Genomic DNA, 11,406 nt, shown 5'->3' on the forward strand with positions numbered 1-11,406 from the left:
TGTTAATGATAATCATTTGATTCAGGTTTGTGGACCCAGGGTGAGATCTAAAACCTACAGGACACTGGCCCTTGAGGCCTGGAGTTCCCCACCCCTGACTTAGAGGGTTGTTTTCTTTTTAAAAGGCACTTTTGCAGAGGATTATGATCACCTGACCAGACACTGTGTAGGGCCTTCAAACCAAACTATGGAAGAACCTCAGAATGCAACACAACCTCACATGTACAGATAAATAAATGTGTATATATATCATTCACAGAGCTATTAGAAAATATTTACATTTTTTTTAACATGGAGTGCACTATTCCACAAGCTGTAGGCCTGTATCATGAAGTCTGTAAAATGAGCATCCTTATGTATGTTTGTCTACCCGCTGTGCTTCTGTTACTGTTATTGTTTATGTTACTTATATTATATATGTTGTCTTACCAAATGAGTTTATTCCTTTCACTCAGCTCACAAAAAAACTGATCGATCAGGGTCTAAACATGCAGTGAGTTTTTCTTAATAGTGAAAGGATTGATAGTACTTGTTAAAATGATTTATTTCAGATGTTTCTTGTATTTTTTTCCCTTGTTGATGTGCAATAAACTCTATATTTTATGATTTTCTTCCCTAATAAAATGGATTGACCTTTACTTGAAACCAAATTTTCACATATTGAGAATTCAATTCAATTTTATTTATATAGCTCCAAATCACAACAGCAGTCACCTCAAGGCGCTTTGTATTGTACAGTAGATCATACAATAATAGATACCGAGAAAGACTCAACAATCATATGACCCCCTATGAGCAAGCACTTTGGCGACAGTGGGAAGGAAAAACTCCCTTTGAACAAGAAGAAAACTCCAGCAGAACCAGGCTCAGGGAGGGGCGGGGCCATCTGCTGCGACCGGTTGGGGTGAGAGAAGGAAGACAGGATAAAGACATGCTGTGGAAGAGAGACAGAGATTAATAACAGATATGATTCAATGCAGAGAGGTTTATTAACACATAGTGAGTGAGAAACTGGTGACTGGAAAGGAAAAACTCAATGCATCATGGGAATCCCCGGCAGCCTACGTCTATTGCAGCATAACTAAGGGTGGCTTCAGCATCACCTGGTCCAGCCCTGTTACGCCCCACTTAAAAACGAAGTGTTGACTGGAGTGAGGGGTAACACAAAGTGAAAGAGAAAACATGAACTACTGGAGAATAGATGTCATTAAACATGATTTATTGCCCGAAACTACTACAGTAAAAATAAACACAGGGAAGCTCTCTTCTTCAGGGTCTCCAAGGCCAAAACAACAAACAAAACACCCCCTTTAGCTAAAAATCAAACCAAGTACTCTCTAACCAAAACAAAATACAATGGCTGAGCTCCCTGTCTAACCAAAACAGGAGAAAACAGTTGAAACAAAAATGGCAGAGAACCCCTACCTGCTTCCACAACGATGAACTAATTAACACAGTAAGGGCACACCTTTGCTTACAATAAAAGAAAGAAAACCAAAGTTTCACGGAGTTTAAGGTGTCTCTCTCTCTCTCTTGCTCTCACTCACTCACTCACTCACTCACTCACTCACTCACTCAGGCCTGCTGCCCAAAACACTATAGCTCACAGCTCTGGCAAAAATGGGGGAAGTGGCAGCGGTGTGGCAGTTTAGGATGGCAGACTATATGCCGTGGCTGACGAGCTGGAACACACCTCAGCTGTGGCTCATGAGGCAGACCTGCAACACAAGAAAAAGGAGAAAAAAAACTCTTCCACAGAGGGAGAGCCACTAGAGGTCAGCGACCGTAACAAGCCCTAACTATATGCTTTAGCAAAAAGGAAAGTTTTAAGCCTAATCTTAAAAAGATGAGAAGTTAGCTGAAGCAGGGTGGTGCAGGGGCTGGTCAGATATCAAGTGCTGAGAGTGGATCTTTGGTCCTCTGTGCAGCTCTGTCCACTCTCAGCTGTTCCAGGATTGCTAAAGACACTGCCCTGCAAAGCAATAACACAAGAAAGTCGCCATTTTAATACAAAAACAGCATTTCCATTGTTGGTAGCTGTAGTATGTTGTTAAAATGCCCTTTTAAACCCAACATATTTACATTCACATAACTACAAATAAACTTAAATCTACAGTGCTGCTGGCACAGGATGATGATTCATACCAACGGATGGATTTGATCTTCAAGAAAGTTCATAGTCAGTGAGAAGAAACAGGTCAAGTATAAAGAGACAAATGGAACATTCTGCAGCCTTTATATACTCTCGGTTGCTCCTTGGTTAAGTGCATGTGATAGAACTGTACGAGTGAAGTGCAAAGTTAATTTATGGTAATTTATAGTTACTCCTTCTTACTGCCAATAATCTGTGCACTTTCAGGTGAGCTCTTTGTTCTCTCTGTACAATACCACCTTCACCTTCAATAGCACCTTAGAGTATTCTGACTGGCTGCATCACCACCTGGTACGGCAGCTGTAATGCTCTGGACCGCAAAGCTCTGCAGAGGGTGGTGAGATCAGCACAGCGCATCACCAGGACTGAACTGCCAGCCATGCAGGATCTCTACAGACTGCGCTGCATGAAGAAGACACAGCGGATCCTCTCTGATCCTAGCCACCCCAGCCACAGACTTTTCACATTCCTGCTGTCTGGCAGGAAGTTCAGGAGCATTCAGACCCGCACTACCAGACATAGAGACAGCTTTTACCCACAAGCCATCAGGCTTTTGAACTGCTGACATTCTATACACACCATTACACACTCACTACAATTACAGGACTCTACACACTGTCACTTCAACTAATGCCACTAAAATGCTCGTTGCACAAGATCTGCACAAACTGTAAATACCAACTTGTCTGAAATACTCTAAATATTTTATACTATTTTTCTCTCTTTTTTCTCTTTATCATTATTATTAATGATATTTCCTGTTAATTTCTTCTTAATTTAACACTTTCTATATGCTCATGTAAAGCAGAGGAGCACAAGCCAAAGAATTTCATTATGGGTAAATGTGGCTACACTGTTTATCTGTACATGACAATAAAACTTGAAACCATTTTCAGTGTGTATGCAAGTCCACCCAAGCCACGTTCCTGAGAACAAAGGAACATTACAAACACTATCAGATTTCAGCACTCGCATATCATCCGTATCAGAAGGTCTGGTTATTAGCTAAAAATGTCCCATTAAATAACTTATTAAGAAAACAACTAAATACACAGAAAATATTATGAAAACTGGTTTATTTTATATCTCCTACTTTGAAGTGAAGCAATAAAAAACATGTATAAAACATCACAAACTGTAATATTATACAAATTAGAGATGGCACGATACCACTTTTTTATGTCCGATACCGATACCGATATCATAAATTTGGATATCTGCCGATACCGATATGAATCCGATATAGTGTTTTTTAATCAACAAAACTGTTTTTTTTAAATATCTTGCTGCATTTTGTATAAGTTCATACTCAAGTTTAAAACAACAACTACACTAAAGCTATTCTGTTATACCTGTATGCAAAAAAAATATTTCATAGTTGAGCAATACTGATCAATCTAATCAACTTAAACCTACACCATCCTCCCTATTCTGGTATTTTAAAGAGTACTTAGCGTAAATATTAAGCAACCTAACTAATAGGGTTCCAACTCCCAGCAACAACAAAAATAAATGAATAAAAAATAGGGAACCACCCCTCACGCTCCACCTTATGATGCTTAATCGACGTAATCAACCTTAAGTTGATGCAGTGTGAAATTATTTTTCAAGAAATATTAAATAGATTCAACATCTTTCTTCAACAAAATTGCAGACTGCACAGATGGTACCTTCCCAAAGTAAAAAGTACTATAGCTTACTAGGGTATATATATTAGACTTAATAGTCACTATGTACAGTAATTGACTTCTATTCCTTTTACATCAAATTAAAACTTTGGGTGTAAGATTCAGATAATTATTTATAAAAACCTAGACATTTTAAATGAGAATAAGAAAGAAAAGTATGTCTTTGTGCCCCCTTTTCCCTGTTCATGCCCTATCGGCCCCCCTGGCTAAACTTTGCTAGATCCGCCCCTGCACAGTTACCAGCGTCAGCTACGTAGAAAAAGATCCTGGTGTAGAAAGTAATAATAAATAAATTCTAACAACAGCTTATCAAGCTTAAACGTGCTGCTGTTCTTCAGCCGCTGGTTTCCTCTTTCTGGTGCAAACTGGGCCAAAAACAAACAAGAGAGACGGACTCGCGACAGAAAAGCCGATCAGCTGATCATTAAGCAGTTTCATGATTGAAATAGCAGCAAGAAGAGGCAGTCGCTTGTTAAGCTTAACGCAGGAATGCTTTACAAACATTCAGAGATGGACTTACACACTTGCTTTACTTCTCTCGGGATAACTTTGTCAGAGATGAAATGCCAGGTTGCTAGCGAAGCTCCAAATGCTATCCAGACCACCAACAGGTCCCGCATGCCACAACTGCTCTATCACGTGATGCATACTGCTACGACGTGCTAACGTTCTGAGGTGAGTTACGGCGTGTTGCAAGTTTTGTGAGGTGCTTTTGTGATATTTAATGGGTCGGATTACATTTTTTATTTTTCTCCGATATCCGATCCAGTAATTTAGGTCAGTATCGGACCGATACCGATACGTAATATCGGATCGGTCCATCTCTAATACAAATGCTTCCTGCTGATGCAATGGAGACATCTTCCAGTGACAGTCTTCATCAGTGTGAGTGTGAGGAGGATCCTAAACCAACCGACACAGAAGTGCATGTTCACAACTCCCTCTGTGCAGACAGGGTCAGCACCCTGGGTGAGGAGGGGTGGTGCTGTGGCCAGTCAGGTATGAAGTGCTGAGAGTGGATCTTTGGTCCTCTGTGCAGCTCTGTCCACTCTCAGCTGCTCTGCAAAGCAATAACACGAGAAAGACGTCATTTTAACACAATACAGCATTTTCATTGTTGGCAGCTGCAGCATGTTGTTAAAATGCAATTTTAAACCCAACATATACACACAATAACTATAAATAAACTTAAACTTACAGTACTGTAGGACGATGATTTACACCAGCTATTGGAAGGATTTAGTCTTCAAGACAGTTTGTAGCCAATGTGAGGGGATAACTTACATAGCTGGAACACAGCACCACTCTCCAGTTTGTCATTTGGTCATCCATCCTTCTCATCGGGTTGGGGTAAGGCTGTCTTCTGGGTGGAGTATCTCTCTGTGTTAGCTCAGTCTTGGACGTTGAGTGTCTGAAGTGCTGAATGCTGGGAGAGGACAAGTGTAAAGCACCCGAAGACAAAAAGACAAAGAGAAAAGCATGAATTCACAGATCACAGAGTTGTTCAATTTACTTTTCATCTGTTATGTGTTTTTACCTTACCTCTGATCCCTTAGCCACAGGCTATACCTTATGTAAAAACAAGAGACCACCTTTACAGATTGAACAAATATTTGAAATTGTGGTGGCAGATTTCTTTTCTCATGTATTAATCACATATTGAATCATATCACATTAGTTATAGTAATATCACTATCTCACTCCTGTCACTAGTTTACATGCATGTGGAATGTTAACACAGTGAGGCCAATGTAATGGGAAATGTTAAACAGATAGTGGGACTCCATCTGCTTATCAGGGATGTAAATCCTTACATAATGGCCAAGCAGAAAACAAGATCATAATTCTCTCTGTGAGGGACAAAGTATAGCCCCCCTGTGAGAGGGGCCAACATGTGAGTTTGTGGAATGTTCTTTGTCTGTGTGTCTGTATATAAGATGTAAGGGCGGTGGACACAATGCAGAGAAGGTCCTAGTGTTTCACGGGGATGCTCTCTCCACATTGGAATGTGTTTATTAAACTCAATTCAAATCAAGCTCACTGGTTGTGTTGCAGGTTATTGTTAAATTTTCCACAGCAAAATAAAGTGCAAGAAAGTTACTTACCAGCAATACAAGACATAATTGCACAAATAAACATTAAAAGACATAAAAACAAGTCAAAGATATTTGCAATAAACAGACCTCAGTGCAAGAAAGTTACTTACCAGCAATACAAGACATAAATACACACATAAACATTACAAGACATAAATACACACATAAACATTATAAGACATAAATACACACATAAACATTATAAGACAAAAAAACAAGTCAAAGATATTTGCAATAAACAGACCTCAGTGTAAGAAAGTTACTTACCAGCAATACAAGACATAAATAAACACATAAACATTATAAGACATAAATACACACATAAACATTATAAGACAAAAAAAAGCAGATCAAAGATATTTGCAACAAACAGACCTCAGTGCAAGAAAGTTACTTACCAGCAATACAAGACATAAATACACACATAAACATTATAAGACATACATACACACATAAACATTATAAGACAAAAAAACAGATCAAAGATATTTGCAATAAACAGACCTCAGTGCAAGAAAGTTACTTACCAGCAATACAAGACATAAATACACACATAAACATTATAAGACAAAAAAACAGGTCAAAGATATTTGCAATAAACAGACCTCAGTGCAAGAAAGTTACTTACCAGCAATACAAGACATAAATACACACATAAACATTATAAGACATACATACACACATAAACATTATAAGAAATTAAAAACCAGATCAAAGATATTTGCAATAAACAGACCTCAGTGCAAGAAAGTTACTTACCAGCAATACAAGACATAAATACACACATAAACATTATAAGACATAAATACACACATAAACATTATAAGACATAAATACACACATAAACATTATAAGACATAAATACACACATAAACATTATAAGACATAAATACAAATATAAACATTATAAGAAAAAAAAACAGATCAAAGATATTTGCAACAAACAGACCTCAGTGCAAGAAAGTTACTTACCAGCAACACAAGACATAATTACACATTTAACAGCAATATAAGACATAAATACACACATAAACATTATAAGACATAAAAACAAGTCAAAGATATTTGCAACAAACAGACCTCAGTGCAAGAAAGTTACTTACCAGCAATACAAGACATAAATACACATTTAACAGCAATATAAGACATAAATACACACATAAACATTATAAGACATAAAAACAAGTCAAAGATATTTGCAATAATCAGACCTCAGTGCAAGAAAGTTACTTACCAGAAATACAAGACATAAATACACACATAAACATTATAAGACATAAAAACAAGTCAAAGATATTTGCAATAATCAGACCTCAGTGCAAGAAAGTTACTTACCAGCAATACAAGACATAAATACACACATAAACATTATAAGACATAAAAACAGGTCAAAGATATTTGCAATAAACAGACCTCAGTGCAAGAAAGTTACTTACCAGCAATACAAGACATAAATACACACATAAACATTATAAGACATAAAAACAAGTCAAAGATATTTGCAATAATCAGACCTCAGTGCAAGAAAGTTACTTACCAGCAATACAAGACATAAATACACACATAAACATTATAAGACATACATACACACATAAACATTATAAGACATAAAAACAAGTCAAAGATATTTGCAATAAACAGACCTCAGTGCAAGAAAGTTACTTACCAGCAATACAAGACATAAATACACACATAAACATTACAAGACAAAAAAACAGATCAAAGATATTTGCAATAAACAGACCTCAGTGTAAGAAAGTTACTTACCAGCAATACAAGACATAAATACACACATAAACATTATAAGACATAAAAACAAGTCAAAGATATTTGCAATAATCAGACCTCAGTGCAAGAAAGTTACTTACCAGCAATACAAGACATAAATACACACATAAACATTATAAGACATAAAAACAAGTCAAAGATATTTGCAATAATCAGACCTCAGTGCAAGAAAGTTACTTACCAGCAATACAAGACATAAATACACACATAAACATTATAAGACATAAAAACAAGTCAAAGATATTTGCAATAAACAGACCTCAGTGCAAGAAAGTTACTTACCAGCAATATAAGACATAAATACACATATAAACATTATAAGACATAAAAACAGGTCAAAGATATTTGCAATGAACAGACCTCAGTGCAAGAAAGTTACTTACCAGCAATATAAGACATAAATACACATATAAACATTATAAGACATAAAAACAAGTCAAAGATATTTGCAATAAACAGACCTCAGTGCAAGAAAGTTACTTACCAGCAATACAAGACATAAATACACACATAAACATTATAAGACATAAATACACACATAAACATTATAAGACATAAATACACACATAAACATTATAAGACATAAAAACAAGTCAAAGATATTTGCAATAAACAGACCTCAGTGCAAGAAAGTTACTTACCAGCAATACAAGACATAAATACACACATAAACATTATAAGACATAAAAACAAGTCAAAGATATTTGCAATAAACAGACCTCAGTGCAAGAAAGTTACTTACCAGCAATACAAGACATAAATACACACATAAACATTATAAGACATAAAAACAAGTCAAAGATATTTGCAATAACCAGACCTCAGTGCAAGAAAGTTACTTACCAGCAATACAAGACATAAATACACACATAAACATTACAAGACATACATACACACATAAACATTATAAGACAAAAAAACAGGTCAAAGATATTTGCAATAAACAGACCTCAGTGCAAGAAAGTTACTTACCAGCAATACAAGACATAATTACACATTTAACAGCAATACAAGACATAAATACACACATAAACATTACAAGACATAAATACACACATAAACATTATAAGACAAAAAAAAGCAGATCAAAGATATTTGCAACAAACAGACCTCGGTGCAAGAAAGTTACTTACCAGCAATACAAGACATAAATACACACATAAACATTATAAGACATAAAAACAAGTCAAAGATATTTGCAATAATCAGACCTCAGTGCAAGAAAGTTACTTACCAGCAATACAAGACATAAATACACACATAAACATTACAAGACATACATACACACATAAACATTATAAGACATAAAAACAAGTCAAAGATATTTGCAATAAACCAGACCTCAGTGTAAGGAAGTTACTCACCAGCAATACAAGACATAATTAAACACATAAACATTACAAGACATAAATACACACATAAACATTATAAGACATAAATACACACATAAACATTACAAGACATAAATACACACATAAACATTATAAGACAAAAAAACAGATCAAAGATATTTGCAACAAACAGACCTCAGTGCAAGAAAGTTACTTACCAGCAATACAAGACATAAATACACACTTAAATATTACAAGACATAAAGACAAGTGAAAGATATTTGCAACAAACAGACCTCAGTGTAATAAAATGACTTTCCAGCATTGATTCCTCATTTTCAGGGAGGGTTTTTTCATCTTGCACTTCGCTGACACGCATCAGCATCCAGTTCTTTATGAGAAAAGGGGAAGACTGAGGGAGGGATATACTCACCGTCACCGACACGCTGGGCATCAGTGTCCTGTGCTTCATCAGAAGAGATGGCGTTCAGGAGACTATCATCCAGGATCCTGATGACTTGAGGAAGGCCTTCTTCTGCAGGACGCTCAACCACATAGTCAAGACAGTCTGTAAGGAAACAAGTTTAAAATAACATTAGGAATGTAATAAACAGCCAGTGCTAAAGCAACAGACCTACATCTGTTAGTTTGAGCAGATGATGACAGAAGAGCATTTTTGGCTACATTTATGTCAGACTGAGTGACACTTCGACTTTTTCATGTGAGATCAAAAGATGTCAACTAAGTTCACATCATTAAGTGAAGCATCCATTTTTAATAGAAGAGCACCAAACCTCCACCAAGGCAGCTCACTCTGTGCACACTACACTTTTATGGTAACACTATTTTATTTTATATACATTCATTTTGTTTTATTTGTCCCTTTTAAACCTTTATGCAAACACTACGTTGGAGTAGGTAATGGATAATAGGTACTCATTTTTAAATAACTGGACATAAATAGCTTGTTACATAAATATACTACAGGAAATGTATAACTAACTAGGCAGCTCATTCTCTTATTTATTTATTACAATTCTTTCATTAACAATGTAACACATTTTGAAACAGCATCAGAGGTTTAATGTACCAATTTCATGTCCTAAATGTTCCCAATACAAACAAAGGCAGTGGAACTCCAAGCACATATTTTTAAAATAAAACACAAAATAAAACACACACATAAAGGTTTGATTTCATGATTATTTTGACTATGCTTAATGTTTTCAATATTATTTTTATATTATTTTATTTTGATTTTTTTTTTTATCACTGCGTTATGTAGCTGGGAAAAAACGTTATAGTTTACCTAATGAAGCTTTTGATCCAGAGAAGAAAATGATGGTAGGAGCTACAGGGGATCTGGTGTGTTCACCTTTATGTTCTATCATTGTGACGAAATGCTGTTACCATAGAAACTGATTTTATTTTTATTCTTTTTTTGGGGAGTATTTTACTAATCTTTGTCCGTTAAGCTAGTTTAACCATTTTATTGGGGGGCAGTGTCAAATTTGAAGCCTTCAATCAAAGTAACATCTTTTTTCACATTCATACGCCACTCGTTAATAAATTCTACAGCTGTCCCGCAAAATTTAAAGCATACAAGCAATTTACCGGGAAAAATCTTGGAATACACATATTTTGATCACATTAAAATTTGATATTCACACTGGAACTTGTTAAATTATTATAGTTGTCTAGTGACTCTTAAAATAATTGAAGAATCTTTGAAACGTACCAGCCAGGTGACTTTCAATGAGTCCGGATCCACGACGAGCGAGCCAGCTTTGCTGTTATGACGAAACACGTCATAAAGCGACAGTACAAACGACTTCTTCGAGTCGTTTGTACTGTCGCTTTCTAGTAAATTCCGCTTTCTGTAGAAATATTCTCCAAAAGTTATCTTTCCACAAGCTGAGTTTGGAGCAGGTCAAGACAAGTTCACGAGCGAGCACAAAAGAACGAATGGAACGTTGTGGAAGTGCATTTAAACACTCGCCTTGGTTACGGTTGCCAACTGCGTGTGCACGTAATAAAACTATAAGAATGGAGCTCACTGCAATGTAATTTACAGTTAATTTATGGTCATTTATAGTTACTGCCGTTGTCACCCTTTATATGGGATGTAATATAAGCACGTAGGTATAGGTATATCCAGAGATAAACATAGATATTAGAAAGCAGCAAATCAGTAACTGAGATGTTTGCTTGAGTGAATAACATTAGCATATAGCTCATGGTAATATTACATCTTCACATTTTTCTTATCGAAGCTAACAATAACTTAGCGTTCTCGCTACTCACCATGCTGTAAAACAGGTATATGTTAGCAATGACACCATTTAACAGAT

Source organism: Astatotilapia calliptera, chromosome 6 (genome assembly GCF_900246225.1).
Source record: "Astatotilapia calliptera chromosome 6, fAstCal1.2, whole genome shotgun sequence".
Taxonomy (NCBI): domain Eukaryota; kingdom Metazoa; phylum Chordata; class Actinopteri; order Cichliformes; family Cichlidae; genus Astatotilapia; species Astatotilapia calliptera.